Source organism: Cololabis saira, chromosome 20 (assembly GCF_033807715.1).
Source record: "Cololabis saira isolate AMF1-May2022 chromosome 20, fColSai1.1, whole genome shotgun sequence".
Lineage (NCBI taxonomy): Eukaryota > Metazoa > Chordata > Actinopteri > Beloniformes > Belonidae > Cololabis > Cololabis saira.
Genome location: NC_084606.1, coordinates 7,651,407 through 7,670,594, shown reverse-complemented (window position 1 = coordinate 7,670,594; position 19,188 = coordinate 7,651,407). Strand labels below are relative to the sequence as shown.

The 19,188-nt window shown below is 46.5% G+C and overlaps 17 non-coding genes across 17 annotated transcripts; 10 read left to right on the top strand and 7 right to left on the bottom strand.

Moving 5' to 3' along the window:
* The first annotated feature begins 935 nt into the window (after positions 1 to 935).
* On the top strand, positions 936 to 1,008 carry trnak-cuu (transfer RNA lysine (anticodon CUU)). The gene has a single exon. It is a non-coding gene; the product is annotated as a tRNA-Lys (tRNA).
* A 967-nt stretch (positions 1,009 to 1,975) lies between these two features.
* On the top strand, positions 1,976 to 2,044 carry trnak-cuu (transfer RNA lysine (anticodon CUU)). Its single transcript has one exon. It is a non-coding gene; the product is annotated as a tRNA-Lys (tRNA).
* Positions 2,045 to 3,011: 967 nt separating this feature from the next.
* On the top strand, positions 3,012 to 3,084 carry trnak-cuu (transfer RNA lysine (anticodon CUU)). Its single transcript has one exon. It is a non-coding gene; the product is annotated as a tRNA-Lys (tRNA).
* Positions 3,085 to 4,046: 962 nt separating this feature from the next.
* On the top strand, positions 4,047 to 4,115 carry trnak-cuu (transfer RNA lysine (anticodon CUU)). The gene has a single exon. It is a non-coding gene; the product is annotated as a tRNA-Lys (tRNA).
* Positions 4,116 to 4,394: 279 nt separating this feature from the next.
* On the top strand, positions 4,395 to 4,467 carry trnak-cuu (transfer RNA lysine (anticodon CUU)). Its single transcript has one exon. It is a non-coding gene; the product is annotated as a tRNA-Lys (tRNA).
* Positions 4,468 to 5,429: 962 nt separating this feature from the next.
* Positions 5,430 to 5,498, top strand: trnak-cuu (transfer RNA lysine (anticodon CUU)). The gene has a single exon. It is a non-coding gene; the product is annotated as a tRNA-Lys (tRNA).
* Positions 5,499 to 6,460: 962 nt separating this feature from the next.
* Positions 6,461 to 6,533, top strand: trnak-cuu (transfer RNA lysine (anticodon CUU)). Its single transcript has one exon. It is a non-coding gene; the product is annotated as a tRNA-Lys (tRNA).
* Positions 6,534 to 7,500: 967 nt separating this feature from the next.
* Positions 7,501 to 7,569, top strand: trnak-cuu (transfer RNA lysine (anticodon CUU)). Its single transcript has one exon. It is a non-coding gene; the product is annotated as a tRNA-Lys (tRNA).
* Positions 7,570 to 8,536: 967 nt separating this feature from the next.
* Positions 8,537 to 8,609, top strand: trnak-cuu (transfer RNA lysine (anticodon CUU)). The gene has a single exon. It is a non-coding gene; the product is annotated as a tRNA-Lys (tRNA).
* A 1,729-nt stretch (positions 8,610 to 10,338) lies between these two features.
* On the top strand, positions 10,339 to 10,428 carry trnay-gua (transfer RNA tyrosine (anticodon GUA)). The gene is given in 2 exon segments: positions 10,339 to 10,375; positions 10,393 to 10,428. It is a non-coding gene; the product is annotated as a tRNA-Tyr (tRNA).
* A 396-nt stretch (positions 10,429 to 10,824) lies between these two features.
* On the bottom strand, positions 10,825 to 10,896 carry trnaw-cca (transfer RNA tryptophan (anticodon CCA)). Its single transcript has one exon. It is a non-coding gene; the product is annotated as a tRNA-Trp (tRNA).
* Positions 10,897 to 12,404: 1,508 nt separating this feature from the next.
* Positions 12,405 to 12,476, bottom strand: trnae-uuc (transfer RNA glutamic acid (anticodon UUC)). Its single transcript has one exon. It is a non-coding gene; the product is annotated as a tRNA-Glu (tRNA).
* A 1,464-nt stretch (positions 12,477 to 13,940) lies between these two features.
* Positions 13,941 to 14,012, bottom strand: trnae-uuc (transfer RNA glutamic acid (anticodon UUC)). The gene has a single exon. It is a non-coding gene; the product is annotated as a tRNA-Glu (tRNA).
* Positions 14,013 to 15,476: 1,464 nt separating this feature from the next.
* trnae-uuc (transfer RNA glutamic acid (anticodon UUC)) lies at positions 15,477 to 15,548 on the bottom strand. Its single transcript has one exon. It is a non-coding gene; the product is annotated as a tRNA-Glu (tRNA).
* Positions 15,549 to 17,004: 1,456 nt separating this feature from the next.
* trnae-uuc (transfer RNA glutamic acid (anticodon UUC)) lies at positions 17,005 to 17,076 on the bottom strand. Its single transcript has one exon. It is a non-coding gene; the product is annotated as a tRNA-Glu (tRNA).
* Positions 17,077 to 17,356: 280 nt separating this feature from the next.
* Positions 17,357 to 17,438, bottom strand: trnas-uga (transfer RNA serine (anticodon UGA)). Its single transcript has one exon. It is a non-coding gene; the product is annotated as a tRNA-Ser (tRNA).
* A 201-nt stretch (positions 17,439 to 17,639) lies between these two features.
* trnaw-cca (transfer RNA tryptophan (anticodon CCA)) lies at positions 17,640 to 17,711 on the bottom strand. Its single transcript has one exon. It is a non-coding gene; the product is annotated as a tRNA-Trp (tRNA).
* Positions 17,712 to 19,188: the final 1,477 nt, after the last annotated feature.

Genomic DNA, 19,188 nt, shown 5'->3' with positions numbered 1-19,188 from the left:
TCTTCATATCATATTCAAACATATATTTGAGGGAGGAGACGGGGCGGAGTGTTGTGCTCCCGCATGTGCGCTCAAATCCACGCTGATTGGGATGTACAGAGAAACCTGCGTGGATTTGGGCGAACGCACAGCTTTGTACATATGAATTTTTGCGGTCTTGTTAATTCCACGTACGGATTCACGTTGAAATCCACGCACTCTTAGTACATGAGGCCCCAGCTATTTGGTACAATGGACATACATGACTGATACAAGTGAAAAAAGGTCAATAGGATGAAATTGACTCCTCCACACACCAGTTGCTGTTGGCCTGCAAAAAATGCATTAATTGATGAAGTTCTTCTAAGATAAAACTGTGGATGTTCTGTTCACTCGTCAGTCCTGATCCAGAGGTCCAGCCTGTTAGACTCAGACCAGAGACCTTTTGCATTTGCGACGAACCGAAAAACCACTACACTACAGAAACTGTGCAGCAGGTTATTGATCATGATTCAATTCATTCAATCATTTAGTTTCTATTCCCCCTTAATCTTATACAAAACCATCTAGACATGTATGTAGAGACATAGATAGTGGGACATTTTGCACTAGCTAGCTATAGGCTAGCTTGACGAGCATAGCAACCTGATAACCGCCAGGTCTACACAGATTTTGATGTAGTCAAGCTGAAATTGAGATGCGCTCCACATCATCACCAGGTAGTTGGCTTTCAACTGCACCAACTCCTAAAAAATGGACACCTCCGAAATAGCCAATTTGTCAGCATCTACAATTGCAAAAAACTAGAAAATCACAAGTTTATTCACATGTTGTCCTTGAACTGTCTGGGTTGTGTCCAGAGGAGACCAGACGGAAAACTGGTTTCTCTCAAACACTGATAAAACCTCACATTACGGACACTTTTCGATTATTGTTCTTATTTACTAGCATCTGAAGCCCGGCTAGCTCAGTCGGTAGAGCATGAGACTCTTAATCTCAGGGTCGTGGGTTCGAGCCCCACGTTGGGCGCTGAAGTCAAATTTATGAAGTTTGTTTGAAGTGTAGAGTCCAGGTTACACTTACGCTAGCAGAAAGAAATCACCGCCACTGCTGTTCTGGTCACTGAGATGGATTTTACTCGGTGAGACTGGTGACATCATCAATGGCATCACATGTCTGATGACATTCCAGGGTTAGATTAAATAATTCATAATTATGAAAATGTTAGTATAGTGGGCAGTATCTGTGCCTGGGGTTCGATTCCCCGATGGAGAGACCAGCTATTTGGTACAATGGACATACATGACTGATACAAGTGAAAAAAGGTCAATAGGATGAAATTGACACCTCCACACACCAGTTGCTGTTGGCCTGCTAAAAATGCATTAATTGATGAAGTTCTTCTAAGATAAAACTGTGGATGTTATGTTCACTCGTCAGTCCTGATCCAGAGGTCCAGCCTGTTAGACTCAGACCAGAGACCTTTTGCATTTGCGACGAACCGAAAAACCACTACACTACAGAAACTGTGCAGCAGGTTATTGATCATGATTCAATTCATTCAATCATTTAGTTTCTATTCCCCCTTAATCTTATACAAAACCATCTAGACATGTATGTAGAGACATAGATAGTGGGACATTTTGCACTAGCTAGCTATAGGCTAGCTTGAGGAGCATAGCAACCTGATAACCGCCAGGTCTACACAGATTTTGATGTAGTCAAGCTGAAATTGAGATGCGCTCCACATCATCACCAGGTAGTTGGCTTTCAACTGCACCAACTCCTAAAAAATGGACACCTCCGAAATAGCCAATTTGTGAGCATCTACAATTGCAAAAAACTAGAAAATCACAAGTTTATTCACATGTTGTCCTTGAACTGTCTGGGTTGTGTCCAGAGGAGACCAGACGGAAAACTGGTTTCTCTCAAACACTGATAAAACCTCACATTACGGACACTTTTCGATTATTGTTCTTATTTACTAGCATCTCAAGCCCGGCTCAGTCGGTAAAGCATGAGACTCTTAATCTCAGGGTCGTGGGTTAGAGCCCCACGTTGGGCGCTGAAGTCAAATTTATGAAGTTTGTTTGAAGTGTAGAGTCCAGGTTACACTTACACTAGCAGAACGGAATCACCTCCACTGCTGTTCTGGTCACTGAGATGGATTTTACTCGGTGAGACTGGTGACATCATCAATGGCATCACATGTCTGATGACATTCCAGGGTTAGATTAAATAATTCATAATTATGAAAATGTTAGTATAGTGGGCAGTATCTGTGCCTGGGGTTCGATTCCCCGATGGAGAGACCAGCTATTTGGTACAATGGACATACATGACTGATACAAGTGAAAAAAGGTCAATAGGATGAAATTGACTCCTCCACACACCAGTTGCTGTTGGCCTGCTAAAAATGCATTAATTGATGAAGTTCTTCTAAGATAAAACTGTGGATGTTATGTTCACTCGTCAGTCCTGATCCAGAGGTACAGCCTGTTAGACTCAGACCAGAGACCTTTTGCATTTGCGACGAACCGAAAAACCACTACACTACAGAAACTGTGCAGCAGGTTATTGATCATGATTCAATTCATTCAATCATTTAGTTTCTATTCCCCCTTAATCTTATACAAAACCATCTAGACATGTATGTAGAGACATAGATAGTGGGACATTTTGCACTAGCTAGCTATAGGCTAGCTTGTGGAACATAGCAACCTGATAACCGCAAGGTCTACACAGATTTTGATGTAGTCAAGCTGAAATTGAGATGCGCTCCACATCATCACCAGGTAGTTGGCTTTCAACTGCACCAACTCCTAAAAAATGGACACCTCCGAAATAGCCAATTTGTGAGCATCTACAATTGCAAAAAACTAGAAAATCACAAGTTTATTCACATGTTGTCCATGAACTGTCTGGGTTGTGTCCAGAGGAGACCAGACGGAAAACTGGTTTATCTCAAACACTGATAGAACCTCACATTACGGACACTTTTCGATTATTGTTCTTATTTTCTAGCATCTGAAGCCCGGCTAGCTCAGTCGGTAGAGCATGAGACTCTTAATCTCAGGGTCGTGGGTTCGAGCCCCACGTTGGGCGCTGAAGTCAAATTTATGAAGTTTGTTTGAAGTGTAGAGTCCAGGTTACACTTACGCTAGCAGAAAGGAATCACCTCCACTGCTGTTCTGGTCACTGAGATGGATTTTACTCGGTGAGACTGGTGACATCATCAATGACATCACATGTCTGATGACATTCCAGGGTTAGATTAAATAATTCGTAATTATGAAAATGTTAGTATAGTGGGCAGTATCTGTGCCTGGGGTTCGATTCCCCGATGGAGAGACCAGCTATTTGGTACAATGGACATACATGACTGATACAAGTGAACAAAGGTCAATAGGATGAAAATGACTCCTCCACACACCAGTTGCCGTTGGCCTGCTAAAAATGCATTAATTAGTTCTTCTAAGATAAAACTGTGGATGTTCTGTTCACTCGTCAGTCCTGATCCAGAGGTCCAGCCTGTTAGACTCAGACCAGAGACCTTTTGCATTTGCGACGAACCGAAAAACCACTACACTACAGAAACTGTGCAGCAGGTTATTGATCATGATTCAATTCATTCAATCATTTAGTTTCTATTCCCCCTTAATCTTATACAAAACCATCTAGACATGTATGTAGAGACATAGATAGTGGGACATTTTGCACTAGCTAGCTATAGGCTAGCTTGAGGAGCATAGCAACCTGATAACTGCCAGGTCTACACAGATTTTGATGTAGTCAAGCTGAAATTGAGATGCGCTCCACATCATCACCAGGTAGTTGGCTTTCAACTGCACCAACTCCTAAAAAATGGACACCTCCGAAATAGCCAATTTGTGAGCATCTACAATTGCAAAAAACTAGAAAATCACAAGTTTATTCACATGTTGTCCTTGAACTGTCTGGGTTGTGTCCAGAGGAGACCAGATGGAAAACTGGTTTCTCTCAAACACTGATAAAACCTCACATTACGGACACTTTTCGATTATTGTTCTTATTTACTAGCATCTCAAGCCCGGCTCAGTCGGTAAAGCATGAGACTCTTAATCTCAGGGTCGTGGGTTAGAGCCCCACGTTGGGCGCTGAAGTCAAATTTATGACGTTTGTTTGAAGTGTAGAGTCCAGGTTACACTTACGCTAGCAGAAAGGAATCACCACCACTGCTGTTCTGGTCACTGAGATGGATTTTACTCGGTGAGACTGGTGACATCATCAATGACATCACATGTCTGATGACATTCCAGGGTTAGATTAAATAAGTCATAATTATGAAAATGTTAGTATAGTGGGCAGTATCTGTGCCTGGGGTTCGATTCCCCGATGGAGAGACCGGCTATTGTTCTTATTTACTAGCATCTGAAGCCCGGCTAGCTCAGTCGGTAGAGCATGAGACTCTTAATCTCAGGGTCGTGGGTTCGAGCCCCACGTTGGGCGCTGAAGTCAAATTTATGAAGTTTGTTTGAAGTGTAGAGTCCAGGTTACACTTACGCTAGCAGAAAGGAATCACCTCCACTGCTGTTCTGGTCACTGAGATGGATTTTACTCGGTGAGACTGGTGACATCATCAATGACATCACATGTCTGATGACATTCCAGGGTTAGATTAAATAAGTCATAATTATGAAAATGTTAGTATAGTGGGCAGTATCTGTGCCTGGGGTTCGATTCCCCGATGGAGAGACCAGCTATTTGGTACAATGGACATACATGACTGATACAAGTGAACAAAGGTCAATAGGATGAAAATGACTCCTCCACACACCAGTTGCCGTTGGCCTGCTAAAAATGCATTAATTAGTTCTTCTAAGATAAAACTGTGGATGTTCTGTTCACTCGTCAGTCCTGATCCAGAGGTCCAGCCTGTTAGACTCAGACCAGAGACCTTTTGCATTTGCGACGAACCGAAAAACCACTACACTACAGAAACTGTGCAGCAGGTTATTGATCATGATTCAATTCATTCAATCATTTAGTTTCTATTCCCCCTTAATCTTATACAAAACCATCTAGACATGTATGTAGAGACATAGATAGTGGGACATTTTGCACTAGCTAGCTATAGGCTAGCTTGAGGAGCATAGCAACCTGATAACTGCCAGGTCTACACAGATTTTGATGTAGTCAAGCTGAAATTGAGATGCGCTCCACATCATCACCAGGTAGTTGGCTTTCAACTGCACCAACTCCTAAAAAATGGACACCTCCGAAATAGCCAATTTGTGAGCATCTACAATTGCAAAAAACTAGAAAATCACAAGTTTATTCACATGTTGTCCTTGAACTGTCTGGGTTGTGTCCAGAGGAGACCAGATGGAAAACTGGTTTCTCTCAAACACTGATAAAACCTCACATTACGGACACTTTTCGATTATTGTTCTTATTTACTAGCATTTCAAGCCCGGCTCAGTCGGTAAAGCATGAGACTCTTAATCTCAGGGTCGTGGGTTAGAGCCCCACGTTGGGCGCTGAAGTCAAATTTATGAAGTTTGTTTGAAGTGTAGAGTCCAGGTTACACTTACACTAGCAGAACTGAATCACCTCCACTGCTGTTCTGGTCACTGAGATGGATTTTACTCGGTGAGACTGGTGACATCATCAATGACATCACATGTCTGATGACATTCCAGGGTTAGATTAAATAATTCGTAATTATGAAAATGTTAGTATAGTGGGCAGTATCTGTGCCTGGGGTTCGATTCCCCGATGGAGAGACCAGCTATTTGGTACAATGGACATACATGACTTATACAAGTGAACAAAGGTCAATAGGATGAAAATGACTCCTCCACACACCAGTTGCCGTTGGCCTGCTAAAAATGCATTAATTAGTTCTTCTAAGATAAAACTATGGATGTTCTGTTCACTCGTCAGTCCTGATCCAGAGGTCCAGCCTGTTAGACTCAGACCAGAGACCTTTTGCATTTGCGACAAACCGAATAACCACTACACTACAGAAACTGTGCAGCAGGTTATTGATCATGATTCAATTCATTCAATCATTTAGTTTCTATCCCCACTTAATCTTATACAAAACCATCTAGACATGTATGTAGAGACATAGATAGTGGGACATTTTGCACTAGCTAGCTATAGGCTAGATTGAGGAGCATAGCAACCTGATAACCGCCAGGTCTACACAGATTTTGATGTAGTCAAGCTGAAATTGAGATGCGCTCCACATCATCACCAGGTAGTTGGCTTTCAACTGCACCAACTCCTAAAAAATGGACACCTCCGAAATAGCCAATTTGTGAGCATCTACAATTGCAAAAAACTAGAAAATCACAAGTTTATTCACATGTTGTCCTTGAACTGTCTGGGTTGTGTCCAGAAGAGACCAGACGGAAAACTGGTTTCTCTCAAACACTGATAAAACCTCACATTACGGACACTTTTCGATTATTGTTCTTATTTTCTAGCATCTGAAGCCCGGCTAGCTCAGTCGGTAGAGCATGAGACTCTTAATCTCAGGGTCGTGGGTTCGAGCCCCACGTTGGGCGCTGAAGTCAAATTTATGAAGTTTGTTTGAAGTGTAGAGTCCAGGTTACACTTACGCTAGGAGAAAGGAATCACCGCCACTGCTGTTCTGGTCACTGAGATGGATTTTACTCGGTGAGACTGGTGACATCATCAATGGCATCACATGTCTGATGACATTCCAGGGTTAGATTAAATAACTCATAATTATGAAAATGTTAGTATAGTGGGCAGTATCTGTGCCTGGGGTTCGATTCCCCGATGGAGAGACCAGCTATTTGGTACAATGGACATACATGACTGATACAAGTGAAAAAAGGTCAATAGGATGAAATTGACTCCTCCACACACCAGTTGCTGTTGGCCTGCTAAAAATGCATTAATTGATGAAGTTCTTCTAAGATAAAACTGTGGATGTTCTGTTCACTCGTCAGTCCTGATCCAGAGGTCCAGCCTGTTAGACTCAGACCAGAGACCTTTTGCATTTGCGACGAACCGAAAAACCACTACACTACAGAAACTGTGCAGCAGGTTATTGATCATGATTCAATTCATTCAATCATTTAGTTTCTATTCCCCCTTAATCTTATACAAAACCATCTAGACATGTATGTAGAGACATAGATAGTGGGACATTTTGCACTAGCTAGCTATAGGCTAGCTTGAGGAGCATAGCAACCTGATAACTGCCAGGTCTACACAGATTTTGATGTAGTCAAGCTGAAATTGAGATGCGCTCCACATCATCACCAGGTAGTTGGCTTTCAACTGCACCAACTCCTAAAAAATGGACACCTCCGAAATAGCCAATTTGTGAGCATCTACAATTGCAAAAAACTAGAAAATCACAAGTTTATTCACATGTTGTCCTTGAACTGTCTGGGTTGTGTCCAGAGGAGACCAGACGGAAAACTGGTTTCTCTCAAACACTGATAAAACCTCACATTACGGACACTTTTCGATTATTGTTCTTATTTACTAGCATCTCAAGCCCGGCTCAGTCGGTAAAGCATGAGACTCTTAATCTCAGGGTCGTGGGTTAGAGCCCCACGTTGGGCGCTGAAGTCAAATTTATGAAGTTTGTTTGAAGTGTAGAGTCCAGGTTACACTTACACTAGCAGAACGGAATCACCTCCACTGCTGTTCTGGTCACTGAGATGGATTTTACTCGGTGAGACTGGTGACATCATCAATGACATCACATGTCTGATGACATTCCAGGGTTAGATTAAATAATTCATAATTATGAAAATGTTAGTATAGTGGGCAGTATCTGTGCCTGGGGTTCGATTCCCCGATGGAGAGACCAGCTATTTGGTACAATGGACATACATGACTGATACAAGTGAAAAAAGGTCAATAGGATGAAATTGACTCCTCCACACACCAGTTGCTGTTGGCCTGCTAAAAATGCATTAATTGATGAAGTTCTTCTAAGAAAAAACTGTGGATGTTCTGTTCACTCGTCAGTCCTGATCCAGAGGTCCAGCCTGTTAGACTCAGACCAGAGACCTTTTGCATTTGCGACGAACCGAAAAACCACTACACTACAGAAACTGTGCAGCAGGTTATTGATCATGATTCAATTCATTCAATCATTTAGTTTCTATTCCCCCTTAATCTTATACAAAACCATCTAGACATGTATGTAGAGACATAGATAGTGGGACATTTTGCACTAGCTAGCTATAGGCTAGCTTGAGGAGCATAGCAACCTGATAACTGCCAGGTCTACACAGATTTTGATGTAGTCAAGCTGAAATTGAGATGCGCTCCACATCATCACCAGGTAGTTGGCTTTCAACTGCACCAACTCCTAAAAAATGGACACCTCCGAAATAGCCAATTTGTGAGCATCTACAATTGCAAAAAACTAGAAAATCACAAGTTTATTCACATGTTGTCCTTGAACTGTCTGGGTTGTGTCCATAGGAGACCAGACGGAAAACTGGTTTCTCTCAAACACTGATAAAACCTCACATTACGGACACTTTTCTATTATTGTTCTTATTTAGTAGCATCTGAAGCCCGGCTAGCTCAGTCGGTAGAGCATGAGACTCTTAATCTCAGGGTCGTGGGTTCGAGCCCCACGTTGGGCGCTGAAGTCAAATTTATGAAGTTTGTTTGAAGTGTAGAGTCCAGGTTACACTTACGCTAGCAGAAAGGAATCACCGCCACTGCTGTTCTGGTAACTGAGATGGATTTTACTCGGTGAGACTGGTGACATCATCAATAACATCACATGTCTGATGTCATTCCAGGGTTAGATTAAATAATTTGTAATTATGAAAATGTTAGTATAGTGGGCAGTATCTGTGCCTGGGGTTCGATTCCCCGATGGAGAGACCAGCTATTTGGTACAATGGACATACATGACTGATACAAGTGAACAAAGGTCAATAGGATGAAAATGACTCCTCCACACACCAGTTGCCGTTGGCCTGCTAAAAAAGCTTTAATTGATGAAGTTCTTCTAAGACAGGGGTCCTCAATCCTGGTCCTCGAGGGCCGGTGTCCCTGCAGGTTTTAGATGTTTCCCTGCTTCATTGCACCGTGATACAAGTGACTGTGTCATCAACAGAATTGTGCAGCCCTGGATGAAAAGCTGATGACGATGATTAATTAGAATCAGGTGTGTTAAAGCAGGGAAACATCTAAAACATGCAGGACGCCGGCCCTCGAGGACCAGGGTTGGTGATCCCTGTTCTAAGATAAAACTGTGGATGTTCTGTTCACTCATCAGTCCTGATCCAGAGGTCCAGCCTGTCACACTCCGGGGGGGCATCGAGGATCTCACCGAAGAGTTTCTCCAGCATCTTGGGGAAGAAGAGTGGATCGGAGCCCTCCGCGGATTCAGGCAGGCCCACAATTTTGATGTTGTTACGTCTGCTGTAAGCCTCCATGGATATAGATTTTGTTGTCAGTCTAGCGTTGGACTCAGTTAATCTGGCACAGGTTTCAGTTAGTTTAGCACAGGTAACTTCCAGTGCCTGAATGCGGGTATCCTGTGAGTTTGCCCTGTCCTCGAGATCTTTTATCTTTGTTGAGTGATCATCTGCCGTGGCTTGTAGGCGATCAATTTTATTTTCAATCTTCGCCATGGATGCACGGAACTCGGCGGTAATAGCCAGCCTGTTTTCCTCTAGAAGGCTTGCTATTGACGCAAGCGTTAGGGCATGGCTGTGTTCAACAGGTGGCTCCCCCTGATCTTGTTTGCTTCTCAACATCCGTGACATATTAAAACAGATTGCCACAAACAGTAACAGTGAAACCGCCCGGTAGTTTACCGTGTTTTAATTTGTAGTATTTTGTAGTTGCGCCCTGGTAGCATCAGTTTGTTGTAGGTAGGTTGCTGGGAGCCAGACAGCGGTGCGCGCTTCCTACATGCTGCGTTCCAGATCAGCTGTGATAATGAGCACATATCTAAAGCTGGGTACATGTACCCTTTCAAGCTGTGATCGTATAGTGGTGAGTACTCTGCGTTGTGGCTGCAGAAACCCCGGTTCGAATGCGGGTCCCAGCACCCCTTTGGCAGCCAGAGAGCTGCTCAAACTTTTGGAAAAAGAAAGAAAAGGTGCCACGGCCACAACAAAATCCACTACAGTGTTTGGATTAGATTTTCACACCATTCACAATTCAATTGATTGGGGTGGGGAAGGGGGGTGCTACGGCCCAGAAACTTAGCCAAGGACAATGGCCTCTGCCAGTGGTAAGGACCCGGCAAGGGGCGCATAAGGGAGACAATAATTCATTTAAAATGTTTCCTTTTCCCAATTTAAGGCCTTGGTAGAAGAATACGCAAGTCATGGAGCTGCCAACATGCATCCTCCTTCGATAGCTCAGTTGGTAGAGCGGAGGACTGTAGAACCAGTAAACACAGGTATCCTTAGGTCGCTGGTTCAACTCCGGCTCGAAGGACTGGCTTTATTTTTCATCTGCCCAGAGCGGAATTCTATTTCAATACAATATTCGGCTATGCTTCTGCCATCTACTGTGGATAGGACATCTGCGTCATTGCAACACGTGTGTTTCCACATGTTACCATAAAAGAGGGCTAGTGGTGCAATGGATAACGCGTCTGAGTACGGATCAGAAGATTCTAGGTTCAGTTCCTGGCTAGCTCAAAAAATCCTAATCTTTAATATTATGCCAGCCACAAACTTGGTAGTTTACACGTTTCTTCTTCTCTGTCATTTATTTATTTACTTGCTTGCTTTTTTCATTTGTGTCTGTGTATGCCCGGAAACGTACACTTCAAAGGTGCCGCAGGATAGGCCGTCTTCCATAATGTTTCCAAAAATTGAAAGTTCATTATGACCCTGATGTGAGTTGAACACATAACCTTCTGATCTGGAGTCAGACGCGCTACCATTGCGCCACAGAGCCTTTCCTCATATCCCCTGAGGTTGTACACCAATCTGATCATAGTGGGCACACCTTCCAAACCAAATAACCTCCGTCTTGTTTTCATGAAGCTTCATCCATGTTTTAAAGTCCCTGAGACAGTCCATCAAGGGGTTCGTAGTTAACTATGATGCAGAGAAAAATAGATGTAAAATATATGAGATGTTCTACACTTGCAGCTTTGTTCATTTATTTATTTTTAATTACATCCAGTGTTTGAACAAGGTGTGACTTACTTATCTAAATATATAAAACCTTGGTTGGAACCATGGCATTGGGGAGGGCAGGCCTTGGCAGCTTTCCCAAGCCACGCTACGACCACGCTCGTGGAAAGGAGAAGCGCCAACTGGTCCAGGAGGAGATACGTGCTGAGATGGAGGAGGAACGCTGCAGAAAGATGGCCGGCATGTCCAAGCAAGGGGCGTGGACAAGGTGGGAGCATGCAGAACCTCGCGAACTCACCTGGGAAGAACTCTGGAGAGCTGAACCTCTGCGCACAAAGTTCCTAATTCAATCAGTGTACAACGTCCTCCCAAGCCCGGCCAACCTGCACACCTGGGGCCTGGCAGATACGCCTGAGTGAAAGTTGTGCCAGAGGAGGGGCACCATGGAGCACATTCTGAGCTGCTGCCCAAAGGCGTTAGGAAAGGGGCGGTATTGCTGGCGCCACGACCAAGTTCTAAAATCCTTGGCGGATTCCATCTGCACAGCGATACAGAACAGCAAGACCCAGGTCGCCCCGAAGCAGTCAATCACATTTGTTAGAGCTGGGCAGAATGCAAAACACCAGCCAAACTCCGCAGGAGGACTCCTCGCTACCGCTCGTTACTGGCAGCTCCAAGTTGATCTGGGAAGGCAACTCAAGTTCCCAGCTAACATAGCTGCCACTTCACTCCGCCCAGGTAAGGTATTAACTTTGGAGTCCACCAAGCAAGTGGTCCTGCTGGAACTGACTGTCCCCTGGGAGGGCTGGATTGGTGAGGCCAATGAGCGCAAGAGGGCCAAATACTCTGAGCTCACCACAGAGTGCCGCAGCAATGGCTGGAGAGCCTGCTGCGAGCCAGTTGAAATTGAGTGCAGAAGTTTCGTAGGACATTCACTCCAGAGAGTGCTCAAACTCCTTGGAATTAGAGGACTGCAGTTGAGGAGAGCCACCAAGAACATCCTCGAGGCCGCAGAAAAGGCCTCGCCGTGCTGTGGATCCGTAAGGGGGATCTGTGGTGCGCTACTTGGACACAAGCCGGGGATTGATCACCCCCGGCTGGGTCACCCGGGTGAGGGTGTACGATTGTTAAAGACCAGAAACACCCTGTGACCCCGGGTCAATCACTGATGACGTGTCCAAGTATCACCGTAAGGTGTATTCAAGTTCTATACATATGGCTTATATATATATATATATATTGTCAGAATCAAGAAGAGGTGAGGCAGCCACCATCCGACAGATGCACAAAAAATAAACACAACTGAAGGAGAAAAACAGACATTTCTTCCCTGACCGGGAATTGAACCCGGACCGTGGTGGTGAAAGCACCAAATCCTAGCCATTAGACCATCAGGGACACATGTGACATCATGACAACTTCACTGCATCGCCAGTGAGTGTCGCCAACAGAAAAAACTTTACAAAAGTGCATACGCCAGAATTGATCGGTGCATGAAGCACCACAAGTTCTCACATTCAAGTTACTTTCTGAACATCAGACCGTGAGCGTAGAAAGCAGTGTACGGACAGTTCTTGTGCATTGCACTCTTTGTAAATGAGGCCCCTGACTTATCTAAGTATATAAAACCTTGGTTGGAACCATGGCAATGGGGAGGGCAGGCCTTGGCAGCTTTCCCAAGCCACACTACGACCACGCTCGTGGAAAGGAGAAGCGCCAACTGGTCCAAGAGGAGATACGTGCTGAGATGGAGGAGGAACGCTGCAGAAAGATGGCCGGCATGTCCAAGCAAGGGGCGTGGACAAGGTGGGAGCATGCAGAACCTCGCGAACTCACCTGGGAAGAACTCTGGAGAGCTGAACCTCTGCGCACAAAGTTCCTAATTCAATCAGTGTACAACGTCCTCCCAAGCCCGGCCAACCTGCACACCTGGGGCCTGGCAGATACGCCTGAGTGAAAGTTGTGCCAGAGGAGGGGCACCATGGAGCACATTCTGAGCTGCTGCCCAAAGGCGTTCGGAAAGGGGCGGCATTGCTGGCGCCACGACCAAGTTCTAAAATCCTTGGCGGATTCCATCTGCACAGCGATACAGAACAGCAAGACCCAGGTCGCCCCGAAGCAGTCAATCACATTTGTTAGAGCTGGGCAGAATGCAAAACACCAGCCAAACTCCGCAGGAGGACTCCTCGCTACCGCTCGTTACTGGCAGCTCCAAGTTGATCTGGGAAGGCAACTCAAGTTCCCAGCTAACATAGCTGCCACTTCACTCCGCCCAGGTAAGGTATTAACTTTGGAGTCCACCAAGCAAGTGGTCCTGCTGGAACTGACTGTCCCCTGGGAGGGCTGGATTGGTGAGGCCAATGAGCGCAAGAGGGCCAAATACTCTGAGCTCACCACAGAGTGCCGCAGCAATGGCTGGAGAGCCTGCTGCGAGCCAGTTGAAATTGAGTGCAGAAGTTTCGTAGGACATTCACTCCAGAGAGTGCTCAAACTCCTTGGAATTAGAGGACTGCAGTTGAGGAGAGCCACCAAGAACATCCTCGAGGCCGCAGAAAAGGCCTCGCCGTGCTGTGGATCCGTAAGGGGGATCTGTGGTGCGCTACTTGGACACAAGCCGGGGATTGATCACCCCCGGCTGGGTCACCCGGGTGAGGGTGTACGATTGTTAAAGACCAGAAACACCCTGTGACCCCGGGTCAATCACTGATGACGTGTCCAAGTATCACCGTAAGGTGTATTCAAGTTCTATACATATGGCTTATATATATATATATATTGTCAGAATCAAGAAGAGGTGAGGCAGCCACCATCCGACAGATGCACAAAAAATAAACACAACTGAAGGAGAAAAACAGACATTTCTTCCCTGACCGGGAATTGAACCCGGACCGTGGTGGTGAAAGCACCAAATCCTAGCCATTAGACCATCAGGGACACATGTGACATCATGACAACTTCACTGCATCGCCAGTGAGTGTCGCCAACAGAAAAAACTTTACAAAAGTGCATACGCCAGAATTGATCGGTGCATGAAGCACCACAAGTTCTCACATTCAAGTTACTTTCTGAACATCAGACCGTGAGCGTAGAAAGCAGTGTACGGACAGTTCTTGTGCATTGCACTCTTTGTAAATGAGGCCCCTGACTTATCTAAGTATATAAAACCTTGGTTGGAACCATGGCAATGGGGAGGGCAGGCCTTGGCAGCTTTCCCAAGCCACACTACGACCACGCTCGTGGAAAGGAGAAGCGCCAACTGGTCCAAGAGGAGATACGTGCTGAGATGGAGGAGGAACGCTGCAGAAAGATGGCCGGCATGTCCAAGCAAGGGGCGTGGACAAGGTGGGAGCATGCAGAACCTCGCGAACTCACCTGGGAAGAACTCTGGAGAGCTGAACCTCTGCGCACAAAGTTCCTAATTCAATCAGTGTACAACGTCCTCCCAAGCCCGGCCAACCTGCACACCTGGGGCCTGGCAGATACGCCTGAGTGAAAGTTGTGCCAGAGGAGGGGCACCATGGAGCACATTCTGAGCTGCTGCCCAAAGGCGTTCGGAAAGGGGCGGCATTGCTGGCGCCACGACCAAGTTCTAAAATCCTTGGCGGATTCCATCTGCACAGCGATACAGAACAGCAAGACCCAGGTCGCCCCGAAGCAGTCAATCACATTTGTTAGAGCTGGGCAGAATGCAAAACACCAGCCAAACTCCGCAGGAGGACTCCTCGCTACCGCTCGTTACTGGCAGCTCCAAGTTGATCTGGGAAGGCAACTCAAGTTCCCAGCTAACATAGCTGCCACTTCACTCCGCCCAGGTAAGGTATTAACTTTGGAGTCCACCAAGCAAGTGGTCCTGCTGGAACTGACTGTCCCCTGGGAGGGCTGGATTGGTGAGGCCAATGAGCGCAAGAGGGCCAAATACTCTGAGCTCACCACAGAGTGCCGCAGCAATGGCTGGAGAGCCTGCTGCGAGCCAGTTGAAATTGAGTGCAGAAGTTTCGTAGGACATTCACTCCAGAGAGTGCTCAAACTCCTTGGAATTAGAGGACTGCAGTTGAGGAGAGCCACCAAGAACATCCTCGAGGCCGCAGAAAAGGCCTCGCCGTGCTGTGGATCCGTAAGGGGGATCTGTGGTGCGCTACTTGGACACAAGCCGGGGATTGATCACCCCCGGCTGGGTCACCCGGGTGAGGGTGTACGATTGTTAAAGACCAGAAACACCCTGTGACCCCGGGTCAATCACTGATGACGTGTCCAAGTATCACCGTAAGGTGTATTCAAGTTCTATACATATGGCTTATATATATATATATATTGTCAGAATCAAGAAGAGGTGAGGCAGCCACCATCCGACAGATGCACAAAAAATAAACACAACTGAAGGAGAAAAACAGACATTTCTTCCCTGACCGGGAATTGAACCCGGACCGTGGTGGTGAAAGCACCAAATCCTAGCCATTAGACCATCAGGGACACATGTGACATCATGACAACTTCACTGCATCGCCAGTGAGTGTCGCCAACAGAAAAAACTTTACAAAAGTGCATACGCCAGAATTGATCGGTGCATGAAGCACCACAAGTTCTCACATTCAAGTTACTTTCTGAACATCAGACCGTGAGCGTAGAAAGCAGTGTACGGACAGTTCTTGTGCATTGCACTCTTTGTAAATGAGGCCCCTGACTTATCTAAGTATATAAAACCTTGGTTGGAACCATGGCAATGGGGAGGGCAGGCCTTGGCAGCTTTCCCAAGCCACACTACGACCACGCTCGTGGAAAGGAGAAGCGCCAACTGGTCCAAGAGGAGATACGTGCTGAGATGGAGGAGGAACGCTGCAGAAAGATGGCCGGCATGTCCAAGCAAGGGGCGTGGACAAGGTGGGAGCATGCAGAACCTCGCGAACTCACCTGGGAAGAACTCTGGAGAGCTGAACCTCTGCGCACAAAGTTCCTAATTCAATCAGTGTACAACGTCCTCCCAAGCCCGGCCAACCTGCACACCTGGGGCCTGGCAGATACGCCTGAGTGAAAGTTGTGCCAGAGGAGGGGCACCATGGAGCACATTCTGAGCTGCTGCCCAAAGGCGTTCGGAAAGGGGCGGCATTGCTGGCGCCACGACCAAGTTCTAAAATCCTTGGCGGATTCCATCTGCACAGCGATACAGAACAGCAAGACCCAGGTCGCCCCGAAGCAGTCAATCACATTTGTTAGAGCTGGGCAGAATGCAAAACACCAGCCAAACTCCGCAGGAGGACTCCTCGCTACCGCTCGTTACTGGCAGCTCCAAGTTGATCTGGGAAGGCAACTCAAGTTCCCAGCTAACATAGCTGCCACTTCACTCCGCCCAGGTAAGGTATTAACTTTGGAGTCCACCAAGCAAGTGGTCCTGCTGGAACTGACTGTCCCCTGGGAGGGCTGGATTGGTGAGGCCAATGAGCGCAAGAGGGCCAAATACTCTGAGCTCACCACAGAGTGCCGGAGCAATGTCTGGAGAGCCTGCTGCGAGCCAGTTGAAATTGAGTGCAGAAGTTTCGCAGGACATTCACTCCAGAGAGTGCTCAAACTCCTTGGAGTTACAGGACTGCAGTTGAGGAGGGCCACCAAGAACATCCTCGAGGCCGCAGAAAAGGCCTCGCCGTGCTGTGGATCCGTAAGGGGGATCTGTGGTGCGCTACTTGGACACAAGCCGGGGATTGATCACCCCCGGCTGGGTCGCCCGGGTGAGGGTGTACGATTGTTAAAGACCAGAAACACCCTGTGACCCCGGGTCAATCACTGATGACGTGTCCAAGTATCACCGTAAGGTGTATTCAAGTTCTATACATATGGCTTATATATATATATATATTGTCAGAATCAAGAAGAGGTGAGGCAGCCACCATCCGACAAAAAATAAACACAACTGAAGGAGAAAAACAGACATTTCTTCCCTGACCGGGAATTGAACCCGGACCGTGGTGGTGAAAGCACCAAATCCTAGCCATTAGACCATCAGGGACACATGTGACATCATGACAACTTCACTGCATCGCCAGTGAGTGTCGCCAACAGAAAAAACAAATGTGCATACACCAGAATTGATCGGTGCATGAAGCACCACAAGTTCTCACATTCAAGTTACTTTCTGAACATCAGACCGTGAGCGTAGAAAGCAGTGTACGGACAGTTCTTGTGCATTGCACTCTTTGTAAATGAGGCCCCTGATGGATGAGTTATAAATCAGTCTTGTCTGAGGTTAAGACACCGTAGATTTAACAAGCCTTTTCTTCCCCATTAAGCGTTGTTGGCAGGATTTGAACCTGCGCGGGGAATCCCCAATGGATTTCAAGTCCATCGCCTTAACCACTCGGCCACAACAACAACTCTAAAATGTGTGAATCTGCAGAATCAGATAAACAAATGCAATTCCTTTTATTTAAAGATTGTTCCTCCTGTCTTCAAGGCAGGTGATTGTGCAGACTTGCATAATTCCAGGTACATATCAAAGTTTTCTGTTGCAGCTAAAGTTTGTCTGGTTGGTGAACTCGTGAGGATGGATAAAACAAAATTGAAAGTTCATTATGACCCTGATGTGAGTTGAACACATAACCTTCTGATCTGGAGTCAGACGCGCTACCATTGCGCCACAGAGCCTTTTCTCATATCCTCTGAGGTTGTAAACCAATCTGATCATGGCGGGCACACCTTCCAAACCAAATAACTTCCGTCTTGTTTTCATGAAGCTTCATCCATGTTTTAAAGTCCCTGAGACAGTCCATCAAGGGGTTCGTAGGTTACTATGATGCAGAGAAAAATAGATGTAAAATATATGAGATGTTCTACACTTGCAGCTTTGTTCATTTATTTATTTTTAATTACATCCAGTGTTTGAACAAGGTGTGACTGACTTATCTAAGTATATAAAACCTTGGTTGGAACCATGGCAATGGGGAGGGCAGGCCTTGGCAGCTTTCCCAAGCCACACTACGACCACGCTCGTGGAAAGGAGAAGCGCCAACTGGTCCAAGAGGAGATACGTGCTGAGATGGAGGAGGAACGCTGCAGAAAGCATTATTATATCTGTCATGGCGCTAGTACGAGCCGGCTGCCGGTCCTCTGCTCTGCGTGTGAATGAGAATGTATGTTGTGATCGCTGTGCTGGCAGATCTGATTACCAGAAGAAAATAGTCTACTCTAGAGGGAGTCTTTTAGCTCTGAGGAGGACTAAAACGGACTTTCGTCACGTTATACCCGGAGAGTTGAGGAGGAGATACCGGGGTAGCCGTGCCGGCGCAAAGCGCCGGGCTAAAGCAACAGCGAGGAAACAACAACAACAACGCTACAAGCCACCGATTCCCACGGTGCTGATGGGGAACGTAAACGCTCTGCCAAACAAAATGGACGAGTTAACGGCACTTATCAAGAACCAACGGACTTACAGAGAGAGCTGCGTAATAATCCTAACAGAGACCTGGCTGACTGCCCATACACCCGATGCTAACGTGGAGCTACCCGGCTTCACTACGGTGAGGGCAGACCGAGACACCGTCTCCTGCGGCAAGAGTAAAGGAGGGGGCCTGGTGTTGTATGTAAACAACAGATGGAGTAACCCTGGACACTGCAGTGTTAAATCTGTCATATGCTGCCGTGACTGTGAGCTTCTAGCCGTTAGCCTAAGACCATACTACTTACCGAGGGAGTTCACGCAGGTGATCGTGGTCTGTGTTTACATTCCTCCGAGGGCCAACGTGGAGGCGGCGCTTGAAGCAGTACACTCCACCACCGCAGGGTTACAGACGCAACACCCAGAGGCTCTGGTCATCATCTCAGGGGACTTCAATCACGTCACCCTGGACTCCACTCTGCCGGCCATGTATCAATACGTGGACTGTCCCACCCGGAAGAACAGGACTATTGACCTGCTCTACGCCAATGTGAGGGATGCCTACTCGGCCACGCCCCTCCCTCCCCTCGGGAAGTCCGACCACAATCTCATTCATCTGCAGCCCAGGTACACACCATTGGTGAGGAGGCAGCCAATCACCACGCGCATTGTCAGGAGGTGGACACCGGAGGCTGAGGAGGCTCTCAGAGGCTGTTTTAGCTGCACTGACTGGAATGTGCTGCTTGA